This window comes from Puma concolor, chromosome D3 (assembly GCF_028749965.1).
Source record: "Puma concolor isolate L17-30 chromosome D3, mPumCon1.1.hap2, whole genome shotgun sequence".
Lineage (NCBI taxonomy): Eukaryota > Metazoa > Chordata > Mammalia > Carnivora > Felidae > Puma > Puma concolor.
In genome coordinates, this window is record NC_141678.1 from 79091516 (window position 1) to 79112436 (window position 20921).

At 38.6% G+C, this 20921-nt stretch overlaps 1 pseudogene; it reads left to right on the plus strand.

Moving 5' to 3' along the window:
• The window catches only part of LOC112868154 (glutamate decarboxylase 1-like), a 31117-nt pseudogene extending 21513 nt beyond the window's left edge, over window positions 1–9604 (plus strand).
• Window positions 9605–20921: the final 11317 nt, after the last annotated feature.

Below are 20921 nucleotides of genomic sequence, written 5' to 3' on the forward strand. Positions count from 1 at the left end.
ACAAAGCTCCAAATTTTGTGTCGATCTCCCAGGCACCAATAATCCAAATATCACTCAATCTGATTCGGTAAAGATTTTATTTATATAAATATTTTCATGAACTTCCTGAACTCTGTAAGAGGTTGCCAGTTCTGCGATAGCTTAGCTGTCAGTCACAGCAAATACGGTGGCTTAGCTTAAATGGGCATATACACGTAGATATTTGCTATCAGGTCTATTCTTGAAGTCACAAATGCTCAGTATGTATCACAACTTTAAAAAAATGATACATTTAAGGGATTATGCAAAGGATCATACAGTGTATCTATTCCTTTATAAAGTAAAGAAGTGGCATTCAAACTTTTTAACACAATCCACGCTAAGAAATACATTTTATGTTGTGGCCCAATAACATGTTCACAGACACATAATTAAAACAAGTTTCGGAAAAACACCTTCTCATATATGAAATCCTCTAATGTTTTCTATTTCACTCTATCTCGTTGAAAGAAAAGCTGGTGTGACCCACTTAACTGGTTCTATTACCCACAAATGGCCTAAGACGTGCAGTTCAAAAGGCACAGATAAGCTCCTTTGGCCTGGATGGAGCCAGACCATCGGAGAATTGTGTACTTGAACCATCTCCTTTGGCCCTCTATAAAATAGACGTGCCCAATGAATTTTTAATAACCGTATTTATTTACTTCATCCCTCCTGTAAACACAAGGTTTCCCGGTCAGAGGAAGATCAACTGTTTACTTAGAGAATATCTCAGTGTCAGGTTCCCACACCCTGTTTCCACCTCAGGACAACATGGTGAGGCCATGGCACATCACCCTACAGGTGCAAAGGAGATTTATTTCCCAGGAGAGGGATTCTGCAATCAGGCAACTGGAATCGTACACGTGAGCTGGCATACCCACTCTGAGAGAGAGGAAGGGAGGGAGAGAGAGAAAGGAAAGGAAAGAGAGTTTATGTCTACTCCTGAATGTTATGGAATCTTCTTTCCGTGTTGGAAAGAAAGTGTCTATCCCATTCAGCCCCAGAACGAAAGCATTTGACTCCTGGAGAGATAAGAAAGCTTTTATTACCCTTTCAATGGGAGCAGATGATTATATAAAACTCAGTATACACTGGAATGGAAATGCTTTTCCAATAGGAAAACATGTCTCACACTGGAAATCAAGTTCAGGAAATATCCGTGGCAGGTTTGAAAGGGACGAGTTGACTTGCAAGTCTGAAAAATTCTGTTTTGTCCTCCTTTGCTCTAATTACACAATGGATACTTCACTGATGGTAGAAAGAGGAACCATAGTTAATGAAATTCATATTTTGTATAAGTAAAATTAATTACATAAAACTGTGATAATTTATAAAAGTAAGAAGAAAATCATAATAATACAAGATTCTACAGACGTTGACTATATGTGCAAAAGCAAATATAATGTGAAAGCTTCTTTTTACATGGATTTTCTACATGGGTTGAACTGGTTTTGGATTCATAAAATCAATGTGTTTTGGCCAGGAGAATGTTATCGGGAGATTAATTGTCCAAAAGCCCCATCTGCTTCTCTTAAATTCATAATTACATCTGCCCTGGGGCTGTTTTCCAAAGTTTTTTCCCAGCCAGTGACTGAGCATGTCAGGGATTCTAAGGCATTCATTCCATTCCTGAGAAGCACAAGACTCTTCCGACAGCTGACTTAGTGCAAGGCCTCCCGGTGGCCTTTCTGGATTTTCTTACTGTCTTCCACACAGGTATTTTCACTAGTCAGATCCTAGCACCTTTAATCTCTTCATGATGTCTGCATTTTGGAGAACATGGGCTAACAGAATCCAATCAAACTTAAACTAGAAGTGCCATTGTCTTTTATTATTATTATTATTATTAGTTTAATGTTTATTCACTTTTTGAGAGACAGAGACATAGTGTGAGCAGGGCAGGGGCAGAGAGAGAGAGGGAGACACAGAATCCCAAGCAGGCTCCAGGCTCTGTGCTGACAGCAGAGAGCCCAACGTGGGGCTTGAACTCACAAACCGTGAGACATGACCTGAGCCAAAGTCAGATACTTAACCAACTGAGCCACCCAGGCGCTCCTGCCATTGTCTCTAATATTCAATCTTTGCAGATTTTTTTTTACAGAACTTAAAGATGCATTTGCAATATGGACACATACCATGATATTTTTTAATGTCCATTCAATATGCATGATTGCCACCAAAAGTTCTAAATGGAAAATTCTTGGAGATTAGTAAACACTATGGCAACCACTTCCGTGATCCTGGGCCCATTTCTTCAGAATCAAAAGTAGGAGGGGCACCTGGGTGTCTCAGTCAATTGAGCATCTGACTTCGGCTCGGGTCATGATCTCATGGCTCATGGGTTCGCGCCCTGCGTCAGGCTCAGAGCCTGGAGTCTGCTTCCGATTCTGTGTGTGTGTCTCTCTCTGCCCCTCCCCTGCTCATGCTCTCTCTCTCTCTCCAAAATAATAAGCAAACATAAAAAACAATTTTAGGGGCGCCTGGGTGGCTCAGTGGCTTAAGCGTCCGACTTCAGCTCAGCTCAGGTCATGATCTCACGGTTCGTGAGTTCCAGCCCCGCATCGGGCTCTGTGCTGACAGCTGGAGCCTGGAGCTTGCTTCGGATTCTGTCTCCCTCTCTCTCTGCCCCTCCTCTGCTTGTGCTCTGTCTCTATCTCTCTCAAAAATAAACATTAAAAAATTTTTAATTTTTTTGAAAAGTAGGAACATTCTTCATCAATAATTTCTATTAACTTTTCTGCAAGCTTTTCTTCTCTCCTTTTGAACTGTTTATAGCTTCCCCCTGAACCAAATTGCCCTCCGCGAAAAATCTCTTGCATAATAGCAGATGATGAAGTGGTTATCACAAGAAATTAGCCCATTGATACTTAATCATTCCTATTCTTACACATTTCAAATGCTAACAATGTCTTTTCCAAATGAATGTTTGCTTAAAATTGTGAGAGTTGTTGGTTCTAACTACATATTCATATAATTAAATTTTGTACATATATGTGTATATATAAATATACATATTATACATATGTACATATTACACACAATATACATATATATTTCCTGTAGAGAAAGGCACTGAAGGCATCGAAAAGGACAAGGAGTGAAAGAAACAAATTCTGCGGGAAGCAAGTTTTGGTTTCAACATAAAGTGTGGCCTCTTGGGGCTCTTAGCACCCCTCTTACTCAGTTGTGTTTACCTTGCACTTGCATCGAGAGTCCCAGAGCTCCCACATACCATAGGACCAGTGGGGTTCTGTGCTCATGGGACATTGCAAATACTGTGTGTGAAGGGGATGGCAGACACGGAAGTTCCATGTGTCTCCTTAGCTCACATGCACGACCCATTGTCTCCTAGGGACCCTTGACTTACTTTACTTTCAAATACAAGTCCAAGGTAAAATGTTAAAGAATTTCAGGACAGCAATGGCGGAGAATGAAATTAAGCACCAAACCCTTCTGGAGCGTAGGGCCTGGGTGACTGCACAGGTTGTAGGCCCATGAAGCCAGCTCTGATTCCAAAGGCTTATGTGTTGAGAATCCGCTAGAATAACTGTGAATGCATACACTCAACTTGGGCAGTAGGTGTAAGGGCCAAAGCAAAGAGATGAGTGAGGAAGCAATTTGAATAATGTGGGAGAGAATGACCGGGCCGGCAGAGCGGCACTGGGTAGGTTAAGGTTTATTAGATTCTAATTACATTTTGAAGGTAAACATAATGAAATTTGCCAAAACATTAGATGTGGGGTATGAGAAAAAGGGGATGATCAAATATATGAGAGCTTTAATGCTTTGGGTCTTAGTAACTGGGAGATCAAATTGACATATTATCGAGACTGGGAAGACTTTGGGAAGAACAAATTTGCGTAGAAAGATCAGGAGTTGACATGTCATTTTGAGATGTTCATTAGTCATCTCAGTGGAGATTTGAATAAGCCGTTGAATATATATGTCTGAGGTTCAGAGATAAGGTCTCAGATGAAAACAAGTGGGAGAGTCACCCCCTGTATAGTGCTTAGTGCCACGAGACAAGCGGAAGTAACCACAGGCAAGCAGGTGGATGGAGACACAGACTGAGCAAGGTTTCTGTGCCTCGACTGCTCACTATATAGGGTTCTTCTAAGAGTAAGTTAAAACAAGTGTATAAAGCACTAAACTACATGCCTGGGATGGAGCAGAAGTTCAACAGCTGTTGACTTTTTTTGAGTTTGTTTATTCTGAGAGAGAGAAAGAGAGAGAGAGAGAATGAGCAGGGGAGGGGCAGAGAGAGAGAGGGAGAGAGGATCCCAAGCAGGCTCCACAATGTCAGCACAGAGCCAGATGAGGGGCTTTGTCTCACGAACGTGAGATCATGACCTGAGCCGAAGTCAGATGCTTAACCGACTGAGCCACCCAGGTGCCCCTGTTAATTTTTAAATACATTCTGCCTGTAAGTATGCCAAGGGCTTTATTTGTAGTATTTTCCCATTCCTTATTACATTACATATCATTTTTTTAATAAATTTTTTTTAACGTTTATTTATTTTTGAGACAGAGAGAGACAGAGCATGAACGGGGGAGGGTCAGAGAGAGGGTGACACAGAATCTGAAACAGGCTCCAGGCTCTGAGCTGTCAGCACAGAGCCCGATGCGAGGCTCGAACTCACGGACCGCGAGATCATGGCCTGAGCCGAAGTCGGCCGCCTAACTGACTGAGCCACCCAGGCGCCCCTACATATCATTTTTTAAAATTTGCTCTACATAGTAGACAGATGAAAATTACATGTCAAAATATTTAGAGAACACTTGTAGATCTAGGCAACTGAAGTGTAGAAAGCTAAGTAACTGGCCTTAAGTTCATGGACGGTAGGGCATCAAAGTGGGATGATGATCTGGAAATAAAAAGGAAGCGATAATGGAGGACACCTACTGGTAGTAAGATGATAATCACATTATTTATTTAAATAAGTACATTTAATTAATGTAAATCAATTTCAATGTAACTTAAAGGGATTTACATGAATGGAAACTTTATTTTGATTTTTTTTAAATTACAGGGAACCTGTGGCTTTAAGGCACAGATCAACTGACACATGGAACTTGCAAAATACTTCTGTAAGGTTTTAAAGAAAAAAGATAACTTTAAGCTCGTGTTTGATGCAGAGGTAAAGATGCCTTTTTTAAAGTTTTTGATAGTTGAATGGATTTATACTTTGCTTGCTGAGTATTCTTACCTGAATCTTACCTGAGATCATTTTAAAAGTATACTTAGCAATTATCATAAGTATGTTGTTTTATCTAAATGGAAATCATTTAGGTTTTAAAACCTTTCTCATATAAGTTCTATGTCTTACAAGCCAAGGGTCCAAAAGACTTATCTGGTGATTATATTCAATATTTTCATTTTTAGGACAATTAAAACTATTTGGTTATAATTGCTTTTCTGATTTCTCTGGCACAGAATAAGAGTAATGTAATTGTTCCTAGCTTTTTTCTTGTATGTTACAATACGCAGTTGGGTTTCTGGACAATAGATGATATGAGAGAAAGTGGACTTTAAATTATGATAATCTTTGGTAGATCATTATCAAGACACTAAGGGGACGTTAATGAAAAAACAGATTTTTGCCAGCATTATGGCCATTTTCCTCTCTAAGTCCTAATCAACCATCCATTGGCTTTAAGTCATGTGAGTAAGAGCAAATGTTTAGAAACAAACGTGCTTGGTCTGTCTTCAAAATTGTCTCCCTCTGACAAAACTATGATCTTAATTTCTGTGAGTCTCTTGCAGTCTTACGTGGAAATTGGAAGCAAAGAAGTCTGTTTGTTTTTAATACTACACATCCTCTAATAGTTTATTTCCTCTCCAAAATAAGCTTAAATTTAAGTCAAGTATTCTTATGTTTTTAATCTATGTGAAAGGCGTCCAGACATTGAAGCCGGAAAACTTGAATTCATCTTGAAGGGCTAGCAGAGGTTAATTACATCTGTTAAAGATTTTGGAAACGAAAAGCCTCCTATCTGTCCCCACAGCCACTGCTTTAGTGAAGTCTTCTCCATTCTCTCCTGACTTACTATAACAGTCTAGGATTCTAATATCTAATATTCCTCTCTCTTCACTTGTTCTCTCCTCTAATCCACTGTCCACATCGCAACCCAAAGGATCTTTCTCAAATATGAAACTGGAACTATCATTGTTTAGTTAAAATCTTTTGAGGAATGGTCATGGAACAGATGACTGAAGATCTCTGAGAGAACTGATAGACCAGGTGAGAATGATCTAACTAGATAGGAAAATCATCTAGAATTGTGGTATGAGGGCTTTTTGAAAAAGAGAGCAAGAATCTGAGAGAGACTGGGCACTCTGTGAGGACAGTGACGATTTCTGTTGTCTCTGTCTAGTGCCTGATGTCTACTGGGCCCTTAAAAACTATTTTTAAATATATTAACAATGAAATTCATTAAAATACCCCTGAAATACTTAAGGAATTAAGTAGAATTTTAAGGATATTTATAAAATCTTTATGTTTGGTTTAGCCTGAGTTCACCAATGTCTGCTTCTGGTATTTCCCACCAAGACTTAAACACATCCCAGAAGGTTTTGAAAGAGATCAAGAACTCCAAAAGGTAAATGTGTGTGTGTGTGTGTGTGTGTGTGTGTGTGTGTGTGTTGCTTTTAATTTTAATAATGCCTTTTAAATAATGTGTCTGCCTCCTTAGTTTGATTGGTTAGTATAAGTGGTCATGTGGTCCCAAGCCACTGATTTAATACTTGTATAGAGATGAGCTTAATCTCAACATATCAGCCATTTTGCAAATTAATCCAGTCATAATTTATATAATTGAAAAATATTAATTAAGTTCTCAATATGCAACAGGCTGAGTTTCCTACCCTTTGCTTAATCCATTCATCGGTTAATGTATGTCAGGTGTTCTAATAGGAGTTAGAGGTATAAAACGAAATGGACAGAATCCCCATCCTAAATTGGCTAGAAAGCTTAGTAGGAGAAAAGACAAGAATAAAAATAATAACAATTCCTAACAGCAACAGAAGAGGTAGTTGGAGAAGTATTACAAAATTTGAGATACTTCTCATAAGGTCATCTGAGCAAGAATGTAACATTTTAGTAGAGAACGATGAACGATAATAGCTGAAAAAACAAATCCAAACGAATATCATAACAAGGGGGATTTTGTTCTTTACTTTAATGATATATGTTAAAATGAAGACGATCACCATTATATGTAACTTACCACATATATTTGTTGTAAGTTTTCAACCCATCTTAAGCAGACATCACATAAGCATGTTTTATTTTGAGTTATACTAACATCACAACCACTTCTCCTGGGTTAATGTGAGGTGCCCTAGGATAAACTGAACACTATCTGATATCAGGGTTTAAGGGCTTCAACTTTAAAAAAAAAAGATGCTTATTTCTGTTCAGAGAGAAAGCACGTGCAAGTGGGGGAAGGGCAGAGAGAGAGGGAGAGAGATAATCCTCTAAAGATTTTTCTTTAATGTTTATTTATTTTTGAGAAAGAGACAGAGCACGAGTGGGAGTGGGGCAGAGAGGGAGGGAGACATGGAATCTGAAGCAGGCTCCAGCTCTGAGCTGTCAGCACAGAGCCCGACGTAGGGCTCGAACTCACAAAGCGCGGGATCGTGACCTGAGCTGAAGTCGGACACTTAACCGACTGAGCCCCCCCAGGCATGCAGAGAGAGAGAGAGAGAGAGAGAGTCTTAAACAGGCCCCGTGCTCATCTTGGAGCCCAACGTGGGGCTCAATCCCATGACCACGAGATCCTGACCTGAGCTGAAATCAAGTCTGGTGCTCAATAGACTGAGCCACCCAGGCACCCCAAGACCTTCAACTTTTTATATCATCAAAATTCCCCTGGGTTTGTGGGTTGTCAATTAAGCATCTGACTTTGGTTAAGGTCATGATCTCACTGTTCATGGGCTTGAACCCTGCGTCGGGCTCTCCGCTGTCATCAGGGAACCCTATTCAGATCCTCTGTCTCCTTCTCTGTCTGCCCCTCTCCTGCTCCCTGTCTCTCAAAATTAAATATTTAAAAAGAGAACTCACGGGACTTGTAAGCCCTAAGTGAAATTAAATATTTTTTTGGTTTTGTTTTTTGCTTCTCATATACCCCTTATTTAAATATTTTAGTTTGAGGCAGGTATTAAGCGAAGCTCTTCATTCTTGCTTTTCTAGATATGTGTGATCTTCCACTCGGGCAATTACTACTGATCGAGAACTAGTGAGGCACGTATTTACACAGACTTGCAAGTGGGCTCCTGAGGTACACACAGCTCGTTTAGCAGACAGGTGACCCTCCTAGGGCTCTGTACATGTTCCTGGATGGAAGGCAAGGAGGAGACCATGAGACGATTCTTTAAATTATTGCAGGCAATCACTAATATCTATTATTTTATGATCATCTTGCTTGATTAAAATATTAAATAGGGAAGGACATTACACGAACTGTCTGATTATATATATATAATATATATATATAAATATATATATATAAATTATATATGATTATATATATTATATATATATTATATATATATAATTATATATATAATATATATATAATATATAATATAATAATACCAAACATATATATATATATATATATATATATATATATATATATATGTTTGCCTCTGCACTGCCAGTATATTAGACTTATGGGGAGGTTAAGTCACGGATGGCATCTGTAGCATTTCAAAAGTAAACTGTGTGCGGAAGCCGAAGTTACTAGCAGAGGGGCAGGTTAAGTAGTTAGAGAATGCCCTCTTCTGACTTTCCCGACTGTCAGTGCTACTTTGCCCTATAATAACAACGTAAGAGTGTATTAATGTGGTCCACCGCCACACGCATGCTATCGTCTGAGGAGCCATACAAGACAATGACACTGACAGAATTTGTTTCCGTGCAATTTACGAAGAAACTATGCTTTGCTGCAAAACAGTGACCTTGCAGAAAAACTCGAGACGTGGTACAATCCTTCAAATGATGAAAGTCATAATACCAAAATATGCTACTATTTTTCCGTTTCCTACTTCATCTCACCTCTTTCTCAGGTACTTCTATTCGAATTGCCATATAAATGTAAGCAAAAATGTCACACCACCTTTTTTAATGCATTCTAGCACACATCATTTTATGAGTTTGGTCATTGTGAATCACGGAGTAATGAGAGTCACAATATGAATATAGAACATGTTAGAGTTTTGTTTTTTGTTTTTTTCTGTGCTAAGCCTCTTCTTAAAAATTATCCCTGATAGTTTAAATTGCCTGCAGTTTACTTGGAACTAATGATAGTCATGTAGCCATCTAGAATGTGGGAGGGCGTATACTTATAAAACCACCTTTTAATAATATTTACATTTACACACAGATTGCTCCAAAGACGGTTGATAGAGAAAGGCACAGCCATGATAAGCTACCAGCCATGCGGAGACAAAGTAAATTTTTTTCGAATGGTCTTTTCCAACCCTGCCACCAGACGAGCAGATGTTGACTATCTTATTGATGCCATTGAAAGGCTTGGAAAGGATTTATGAGACTTCAGTGTGAGCTTGAATACAAGTGTTAACAGCAACTTTAAAAAAATCTTTTGCTGAAGATAACAAGAAAGGAATACCACAAATGTATCCTCTCTTTTAGAACTTTTGATTCTCTTTTATCCTTTGCTACTAAGATGATGAAAGGGAAGCCGGTTCACTGAAGATCACAGATGACTGATAGATAGATAGATAGATAGATACATTCAAGTTTGTTGATATATTTGTATTTTCATTAGTTCAGTCAAAACTATTGAAATTCTCTTGGGGTGTTTACAGCACACTAGTAAGTAAGAAAGACAAAAGAAATCCCTCCTCTTGTAAAGAAAGACATTCCATTGTGGACATTCCGTACCTTAGCATGTATTTACATGCTTGAAGTAATTGGATAAAGCCTTCCTGAATGGAAGTCATTTTCAATATCATGTGGTAGTATTCTGTCTCTGTAAAAAATAAAATGAAACATACCATGTTTCTTTCCCCTTTTCAAACAAATCAGGTGAATAAAATGGTCTCTATTTTGGAGCCGAGAGTCAGGAATGACAGAGGCTGAGATATCTCCCTTTTGATCCTTGCCTTTTTATTTAGAAGGGACTGTGGGTCTACCATGTTTCTGTGCAATAATTTAATTCATTTTTTTTACGCAACACCATTTAAAAAAAATATTTATTTTTGAGAGAGCGCAAAGAGGGGAGGGGCAGAGAGAGGGGGGCAGAGGATCTGAAGAGGGCTCTGCGCTGACAAGCTGAGAGCAGCAAGCTAATGTGGGGCTTGAACTCACGAACTGAGAGATCATGACCTGAGCTGAAGTCGGACGCTCAACCAACTGAGCCACCCAGGTGTCCCTCTGCAACACCATTTTTAATGTCTTTAAAGATCAATTGCAGCTCATCTTTTACAGTTCTCCAAAAGTGTATCAGCCATATTTCATAAAATGGAATCAGGCAGCTCCATATTGATGATATCATTAGCGTTTTTCAGCTCCATTTTTGAGATAATAATAGCTAACATTAATTGAGCACTTACTGTATATCAGATGGTATGCTACGCATTTCAACTTGCCCAGTCTCATTTAGTTCTCCATTAATGCTATGGTTTAAGTGATTTATTATCTCCAATTCACAAATGAGAAGACAGAGATTTAAAGAGTTTAAATAATGTGTTTAACATCATGCTGCTGCTAAGTAATGAAACCAAAATTTGAAGCTAGGTAGTAGGTCTCTTCTCAAGTGTGCGTGACGAAGAATCTGGCAAATGCCTTGCTGCAATTAACATTCACTACCGACCAGTCGAACGCTTTGTCAAATCACTTGACTTAAGCAGTTCTCTTTGCTCTTCTCTGAAGGAATAATAATGATGCCCGTGCTACAGGTTTTCATCAGAATAAAATGGTTATGTTAAATATTTTTTAAAATCGTGTTAGATTTTTTCTTTTACAAAGTGTACATGTATCAAACCACCGTGATGTACACTTGAAATATCTTATGATTTTGTCAATCATACCACAATAAAGCTGAAAAAATAAAAAGATTTTCTCAATATAGAAAGAAAAATCAAAAGATTCTGTAACTTCAAAGGAAGCTGAAAACTTAAAACTTCATATCACGTACTGGGAAAAGTGGAGGAAAATACAGGGTTGAATCTGGAGAAAAATATAAAGAGGGAAAAAGCTTAATGTTGTATATATGTAACTCCTTCTTTATAGCCTGTTGACAGTTTGCTTTCCTCCAGTAGACAAAGAAGAAGCTGGACCCAGTAAGAGACCCATAGCCTTGGTTGCGTATAGGCTCGGTGCATAATTAATGTTTGCATGGCATATCTGATTTTTTACTATGTCAAATAGAACCAGAGATTTAAAAATATATACTAAGTAAAAATAAAGTTCCATAACATTGTTTGTCTCTTCATTAATCATTCAGGGTTTCAATCAAATACTGTCATGTTTCTTTATTACAGAGGACATTGTACCCTTCTGGTTTCCAAGCTGTGTAGTGTTCATGCAAGTGAAATGTGTAAGAACTTCTATATTTTAGAAATAAAAACACATGAATTGAGATAGATATTCTTTTCAATTGTTTTTCTACCAAATAAATAAGACAATTCAGTCCAAAGTTTTTCTCAGAGGAAACATAAAATTGATTATGCTACAAACTTTGATAGGCTGTGTCTTTGTGACATATAGGGGATGGCAGTTTAATTATCTAAGTGCAATGTATCCCTTGATAAGAATTACTGCTCTAGACAGGAGGGTTTGTTCCAAATGTGATCTGGTTTGTCAGGCTTGGAAACATAAATCTGCTTCTTCCCTATGCATTATGCATGATTGCCTATCATTACATAAAGGTTATCAAAGAGAGATTCAACTTTTCCTTATCAAAAGTGTACCTCAAATTTCTTTGTCCCTGTATTCACGATTGTAGACACTGGTTTTGTTTCTTTTTAATTTTTTTTAAATGTTTATTTATTTTTGAGAGAGAGAGAGAGAGAGAGAGAGAGAGTAAGCTGAGGAGCTGTCAGCACAGAGCCTGACATGGGGCTGGAACTCACAAACTGTGAGATCTTGACCTGAGCCGAAGTCGGATGCTTAACTGACTAAGCCACCCAGGTGCCCCTGGTTTTATTTCTTAATAAACACTTGAAAATAAGAACATAGTAAATCATAATACTATTTCAATATAATATGCACATCGTGCAGGTTATATGAAAAGTTAGAACAGTGCTTTCTTCTAATATCAATTCTATGAACTAAGCAAATATCTTTTGTAGAGTTTCTAGAAATCTACAGTCTGATTTATTCAGTAGTGCCCTGTTAATAACAACTAACCTAGTAAGAATTGTTCTATCTATTATTTTGAGGTATGCAGCATTTTTGATGATTTGGATATCTATTTTACACCGTGTTGAAAACTTGTGACATTTAAATTAAAGAAAGGATGACATTCATTAACCTATGTCACCCCCAACCTCCTTGACCTTGGATTATTTTTTATTTTATGGCCTATCAAAATTATTTTAGTCACAGAACACTTAACCATTTTTCCCACAGCTATGTTCCCTCAAACAAGCATCTGGCATTAGCCTTGAATTACATGAAATAATGTGTGACTTTGCCTTCCATAACTTACAGAAATTTTATAGAAAGAGCCCCTTTCTTGCTGCTAAGAGATTTAGTTGAACATGAAATTTGTTTTTTTATTTATTATTTATTTATTTATTTAATGTTTATTTTTGAGAGAGAGACAGAGAGACAGAGAGAGAGAGACAGAGAGACAGAGAGAAGCAGAGACAGAGACAGAGTGCGAGCGGGGGAGGTACAGAGACAGAGGGAGACACAGAATCCAAAGCAGGCTCCAGGCTCTAAGCTGTCAGCATAGAGCTAGACACAGGGCTTGAACTCAGGGACCATGAAGTTATGACCTGAGCCAAAGTCTGACACTCAACCAACTGAGCCACCCAGGAAACCCTAACATGAAATCCTTAAAGGAATATTACCAAGTTGATTTTTTGAACTTTTACCAAACATAATATATTTTCAACACAATGAATGACATTCATTTAACCAACAGAGATGCCTACCAGAGAGACTGTTTCTCTAGAATTTAGGGTACAGTGGGGTAGACCAAAAAAAGAAGTTAATGTATTTCTTACAGTTGCGTTTTCTTTTTTTTTTTTTTTTTAAATTTTTTTTTTTTCAACATTTATTTATTTTTGGGACAGAGAGAGACAGAGCATGAACGGGGGAGGGGCAGAGAGAGAGGGAGACACAGAATCGGAAACAGGCTCCAGGCTCTGAGCCATCAGCCCAGAGCCTGACGCGGGGCTCGAACTCACGGACCGCGAGATCGTGACCTGGCTGAAGTCGGACGCTTAACCGACTGCGCCACCCAGGCGCCCCTTTTTTTTTTTTTTTTTTTTTTTTTTTTTTTTTAAATTTTACAGTTGCGTTTTCAATTCAAACTGCTGCTACAGAATTGTGCATAACATATAGGCATTTATTCTGATGCCAGTTTCAAGGATGTGTTAGAGGAGGCACAAGCCTTGAGCTCAGAACCCTAAAGACTATTGCAATAACCTAAGGAAGGTTAAGGGCCTATCAGTGCCAACCAATAGGGAATTAAGAGCTATTTAGGAAGTAAAATGGCCAAAATGCGTTGGGAAGAGAAAAGTTCAAAGAGCCTGAAAGGTTCAAACGTTCAAAGAAAAGCTCAAAGTTCAAAAGTTTAATTTCTAGCTTGAGAGACAGCGTAGATCTTAGTAGCACAGAAATCCAGAAGGGAGAGCCTTATTAGTGTGATGTCAGTGGTCTATTTATCTTGCATACCGTAAACAAACCAGAACTTACCGATTTAGAGAGCTTAGCTCTCTAGAAAATACCACATAAACTGTGTACCTGAGTATAAAGTGGAGATGGTTCATGACTGAACAAGCTCCCTTCTGTGTAATTAATGTAGAAGCATGCATTACTTAGAGACTTTGTATGTTAGTGTAGGTCACAAAGCATCCTGAACCAGCATGAAGGGATCTAGGGAACCATCTGACAATTCCATACCTCTTCCTACTCTGTGCTTCACAATTACTTCCGTCCTCAAGATTCTTAGCACAGCTTCACACTGGACAAGATCTCGGGTTCCTTTGAGTCTCATTTGACAGTCGGATCCCTTGATTTATTTCGGTGATGATCTGGACCAGGAAACTGAGAAGGAATATTTGAAGACTCTGGTCTAGTTAACTCTTACCTATTTCCAGGCAAGGCCCGCAGGTGTGGGCCTGGAACAGGGAAAAAGCACGGAAGCCCTAGGTTAAGTATGAACAATCTCTGTTGCTGAATCAGGTTGCTCGATACCCTTGCCTTCTTCCGCTTTCTGTCTGCCCTTTGTTTCAGCCCAGTTGGTCCTTTAATGACCTTTGATGAAGGGTCAAGGCTTTGGAGTGTTTTTCCCCCTCCCCCCCTCAAATGTTTGAGTTTGACATTAGTCCTCCATCTAGGTCACAGCTTTTAGTGTTCATTCTGATCAACGAGTCCCTTGCTTTTCCTCATGGACTGTTGTAAGACCCTTACCCCCCAGCCCATGATGTGGAGTGAGGAGTGTGGAGGACCAACCCCAGCCAGTATCTGTGCCTCATCTGTCACCTTCGTCGTTCGCTTTCATTTGGATGGTGCCTGACGCTTTCCCTCAAAAGTGCACCTATCCTGCAAGATTCAACCCAAGGTACTTCCTCCTAAGTCTTTCCCCTAGTCCAAAGCCCAGTATGGAATGTGACTACAATCTCAACAAATATTTTACAAGAATATCAGAACTTATTCCTCCAATCCCATGTGAGAGGTCTTATCTCTAGCTCCCCATTATAGTTTTCCTTTCACAAATAGTTAATGGACATTAAATCTTTTTGATCTTCACTCCCATGTGGGATGTCTTCTCACCTAGAAAACAATTTTGCAAGAAGCTTCCTTGATATGGTGATGATAGCAGCTATGCCAATGTTGTTTAAATTACAAATAGGAATAATGGATATCCCATTAAGACATACCTATATATTCTCAAATCAGTGAACCATTTCTAAAGAACACAGATATGCCTTAAATTCTGCACCTCATTGGGTATCATAGTCTTATGATCTCTTGACTTCCACCCAGCATTCTAAAATTTCTTGTTAACAGTACCTTTTAATTTTCTTTAAAATTAAGTTTGGTACAACTAACTGCAAACCTTGCCATGTTTTTAATTATAAAATAATGAAATTAGCTTTGGTAAATAAAGTATAACAGAACTGTAGGCTACAGTTCCTTGAGAAGCTGTGTATATTTTTGCTATTTTTACTTTTATTTTTTTTTAATCTAATTGAGTTCTACAACTGCCTGTTTAAATCACTGGTAAATTACATTATGCAAATCCTATGAGACTACATCGAAATAAAAAGGTTTTGTATAGCAAAGGAAACCAGCAAAATATAAAGGCAACCTACTGAATGGGAGAAGATACCTGCAAATGATGTATCTGATAAGAAGTTACTATTCAAAACATATAAAGAACTTGTGCAACTCAACACCAAAAAACCTAAACAATCTGATTAAAAAATAGGCAGAGGACCTGGATAGACATTTTTCCAAAGAAGACACACAAATGGCCAGCAGACACATGAAAAGATGCTCAACATCACTCATGATCAGGGAAGCGCAAATCAAAACCACAATGAAGTATCACCTTACACCTGTAAGAACAGCTAAAATAAAAAATACAAGCAACAACAAGTGTTGGCAAGGATGTGGAGAAAAAGGAACCCTTGTGCATTGTTGGTGGGAATGTAAATTGGTATAACCACTGTTGAAAACAGTACGGAGGCTACTTAAAAAAATTAAAAATAGAAATACCATATGATCCTGTAAATCCACTATTGGGTATTTACCTAAAGAAATGGAAACACTAATTCAAAAAGATACATGCGCCCCTATATTTACTGTAGCATTATTGATAATAGCCAAGATATGGAAGCAACCTGAGGGTCTGTCGATAGATGAATGGATAAGGAAGATGTGGTGTGTATAATCGCAGTGGAATATTATGTAGCCATAACAAAGATGAGATTGTGGGGCGCCCGGGTGGCTCAGCTCGTTAAGCGTCTGACTCTCGATCCCAACTTGGGTCTTGACCTCAGGGTTGTGAGTTCAAGCCCCACATCAGGCTTCACATCCATCTTAAGTGGGCCTGAAGCCTACTTGAAAAAACAAAAAACAAAGATGAGATCATGCCATTTGAAACAGCATCGATTGACCTGGAGGGTATTATGCTAAGTGAAGTAAGTCAGACTGAGAAAGTCAAATACCATGTGATTTCACTGATATGTGGAGTCTATAAAAACAGAACACCAAATGAATAAAACAAAAAGCAGAATCAGACCCATAAATACAAAGAACAAACTGGTAGTTGCTGCAAAGAAGGAGGCTGAGGGTTGGGCAAAATTGGTGAAGGAGAGTGAGAGATACAGGCTTCCGGTTAGGGAATGAATAAGTCATGGGGATAAAAGGCACAGCAAAAGGAATATAGTCAAGGATATTGAAATAGCAATGTATGATGTATGGGGACAGACGGTAGCAACACTTGCGGAGAACAGAGCATAACGTGAACTTACGGAATCGCTGAGTTTTACACCAGGAACTAATGTAACATTGTGTGTCAACTATATGCAAATTTTAAAAAATCCTTTGTAACCATTTGATGAAAATGTGATAAGGGCTAACAGTAACACCTAATCTTTGATAGCTGTTTTCCAGTTTAAAATCACCTTGGCATAATTTATTGTATTGTAGCTCATCCTGTTTTCTAAAGAAGGCACGGTCGCAAACTCTAAAGAGGTTAAGAGCATGGATGCCGAAACCAGATTGCCTGGGACCAAATCCTAGCTCTGCCCCTTATGAGCAAGGCAAATCAGGCAAGTTCCCTGCTGTTCACTTTCCCCATCTCTATACTAAGTACTAACGGTACTTCCTCACAGGTTGTATGAGAATTAAATTAATTAGTTTGCATATGTTGCATTCTTTAAATACTTCCTGGAATGTCATAAGCCCTCAAAACATGTTAATATTATTGATACCACAAACACAGGCTTTACAGGTGGGTTTTTTTGTTTGTTCTTTTAGGTAGGTTTCACACTCACTATTTTGCTTCAAATCTCATAGTCTTTCTAGTTCGCCATTCTGCCTTTCCACGTGCAAAGATTTGGGTTAAAGGCATGATGTGGAACAAATAGTCTATAGTTGGGCTTGGAAGCCTAGTGGAAACTTGACAGATGGCAATGTCAGGAAAGGTATGACCTGGAACAGTCTAAAGAAGAAAGATGTAAAGATTATAAATCTGTTACTTAAGTGAAAGGTAGTTCAAATAATTCAACAACACCCCTAAAATTGAAACACTTCTCATCGTACTCTGGTGCAAAGAACACCACCTTTCTGATAAAACGACCTGACTTTATCAGAAAATGTAACATTAATCTAGAAGGAAGACCTATTTCCTTATCTGGGGAAGAAATTTTACATGCATTTCAGCCTGAACTATCCTTGATCCATGGTCAGTTTGCCTGTCTGTCTCTTCCGTTAGCATGCATCATGAGCTTAGCGTCTAACAGCTGAGATAACAGCAAGAAGAAAGGCTAGTTTTGAGGATTCTACACCCGATGCGTACCAATATAAAGAGATGTATGAGATATTTATGAGAGATTCAGGGATTTTTGAGACAGCAGGCACAACACTTGGATCAAAACAATCAATGCTACATTGGCTGAGGTTGGTCCTCTATTCCCAGGCAGGCTATATAATCTCGGCTACGGAGACTTCGCATGTATTTGGAGCTTGTACTTGGAACCGACCCGTGATTTCAAATTTTCTCTTGGCAACCCTGTAGTCCTGTCTGAGAGCATTTTGCCACCGCGGTCCCTTGGGAGTATTTCATGCCAGAGTTAATCTTTCACAGATAGTAAACACAGTATTTCCAAGTTTCAGCTCCCTTATTGACATTCCTCAAGCCATTTAAAGGTAAATAGGAATAGAAGTGAAGTCATCTCCAAATTATCCTTGGCTTAGTCAAGAGCTAGAGGTATGACATAATTCGTAGTTTATGTTAATTCCCTTTGCCCAGATCACATATCTCAGGAAATAATTGGCATAATTAGAAGTGCAACAACCTCATTCAACACAGTTAACTTTAGCATATGCACTCTATTTCAGTGATTTATGGGTAACTTTGAAAATCAACATTACTCAGCCCCTCTCAAATCCTCTGGATTGATTTTTGTATAATTATAGCAAATGCATTCAGTAACTGCGTGATAAATTAAAATTTCCTCGGAACAGATGACTTATGATAATTCAACAGTTCCGGATTTTTGTTACAAGGACTGTATTGAAAATGTAAATGCCCCCAGGAAATAAGATGACAAAACTGTGAAAATGCTATATATAGAGTTGTTTTATAGCCTTGTTAAACGTGGTCTCTACTTTTTCCCTCGATTTCCAAAATGAAGAACATTTCTGTGGTTTGGTTTTTCTCTTATGTGAGAGGAATAGTTTTGTATCCTTTTTCTTTTCATTTTGTGCTCACCTTTCACCTCCTAACTCCAAGACCATTAAAGATAGAGACTTCCTGGTTGAGTATTGTGAGACAGCGTTCAGGCTAGAGCAAGTTTTCCTTCTGCTTTGATTTGTTCTGGGGTGGTCTTAGTTAGGCGTAAGAAATATTATAATAGGCTGCTATGGGGGAATAGTTGACTCCAGGCTCCCCTCATTCATTCGAGCTGGCTTCCTCTGTCTTGCATTGTCAGTGAGGTAAGGTTAATGCCCTCTCCTTGACATGACTTCATTTATTGGTAAATCCATAATTCTGTATTCTTGCATTCATTCAGCCCTTACACACATCTCTTGGAACTTCAGAAATTTCAGGGGCTTTCCCCACACCATGTTAGTGATGCTGGACTCTCTAAGAGAATTGAAACATAATAAGATATGCCACAACTTTTGTGTGTTTTTTTTTTTTTTTGGCCTTTCCCTACACCGGTTTGGGATTTTTCTGCTCTCTGCATTCACCATCCTACTTTTGCAAGAGAAGAATATAGACATTGTTCTGGGAATGCAAAATAGAGCAGGCATGTTGGAAAACACTTTGGCATTTTTGTAGAAAGTGAAGCATGGACGTACCGTAAGACCTAGCAAATTCCACTCCTAGGTATTTATCGCACAGGCATAAAAACTTATATTCTTATAAATCCCGCATGCAAATATTTCTTTATAACAGCTTTATTTCTTTAGTTCGCCAAAAATTAGAAACAACCCAAACTCCCTTCAACCAGTAGATGGGCAAACATACTCCGTTGTCCATTCTCAGCAAGAAAGAGGAACCAACTATTGACTCCATTCATAACACAGTTGACTCTCAAATCCATTTTGCTAAGTGAAAGGAGTTATATACGAATTGTAGAAAAAGGCAGAATTACAGAGACAGAGGTCAGATGTACGGTTCCCAGAGCAGAAGGTTGGGGGAGGGCTTGTCGCTAAAGAGGCAGCAGCATGAAGGAATTTGGGGGTGATGGCACTATTCTGTATCAGGACTATAGTGGTGGATACATTACTCCATGCCTTTGTCAAAACCCATAGAACTGTATACCACAAAAAGTAAAATTTAAAAGAGCCTATATTTTACAACCAGAACCACATGAATAATTTCTACTTTGGCAGAAGATCTGAACATCTACTTTGACAGATGATCTGAATACGAAAATAACAGTGAGCCCCAAGAACTTAGGAGAAATCGGTGTTGAAAAGGATCCCATTTAATGGGCTTCTGAGTGATTCTACTCAGGCAAAGGAAAATAGAGAAGTTTATATCAGGTTTCTCTCCTTAATTTCAAATGACTGATCCCTCACTGGGTCTTTTACACTTGTTGCCATGACAACAGAGATGTGGAAAAAGAGAAAGTACTAACCATGGTCCTTTAGAAATTACATGTTTGATAGGATGATGTAACTAATAAAACATGATAGTGCAACATATTGCTTCATAGGCTCAGCCTGGGTTTTCTTTTGATGCAGGCTGTCTTCCTAACCATCCCATCAATTTTTATGATCTCAAACCCTGGTGAATCACTTGCCCTTGATCCAGTGATCCTCACAGGCTATGGTTTCTTTAGACCACATAAGTCCCTGCAGTCTCTTCCACTAAAGAAGCTACCCTGGTCCCCTGTACACAATTTTTACTGGTTTGATAGTTTTCCTGAAGCTTCTTCATCTGCAGCAGAAGAGAAAGTCATTGCCCGACTGGCCTGTGGACACAGACAATCCACAGCGTTATGACTTCTAACTCTGTCTTCTCTTCATAGATCTATCCCCACTTTGGGTGTTGATAACACATAGGAAATCTTTTCCCAATAATGTCTCATTTAATAATAGAGATTTCTTATGTTTAGCCAGACTATTAGCTCCACAAGGACAGGGACTATCTCTCAAAGACCACTTTGTAACCAGCGCTGATGACATGAATGCCAAGAATACAATTGATACATGTTTTACTGACTGCTAACACTGAATACATTACATTGAAATGGTATGTTTGGCAAACTGGCTCTCACACTGGACAGCAAACTCTTCTGGGTCAGGGATCATATCCTATTCTAGTCCTGGAAAATAATGGGACTACATTGACGCCTAGTATATCAATGAGTGTCAGGCACTCAGATGGGCACAGGTAATACTTCAAGACTTTGAGAGCACTATAGGGCGGTAGAGTTTGGGATTGTTTTCCATATTTGTTTATACCACATGTGTCATGTCTCATCCCCTGTTCACAGTAGAGAAGTGATAGAG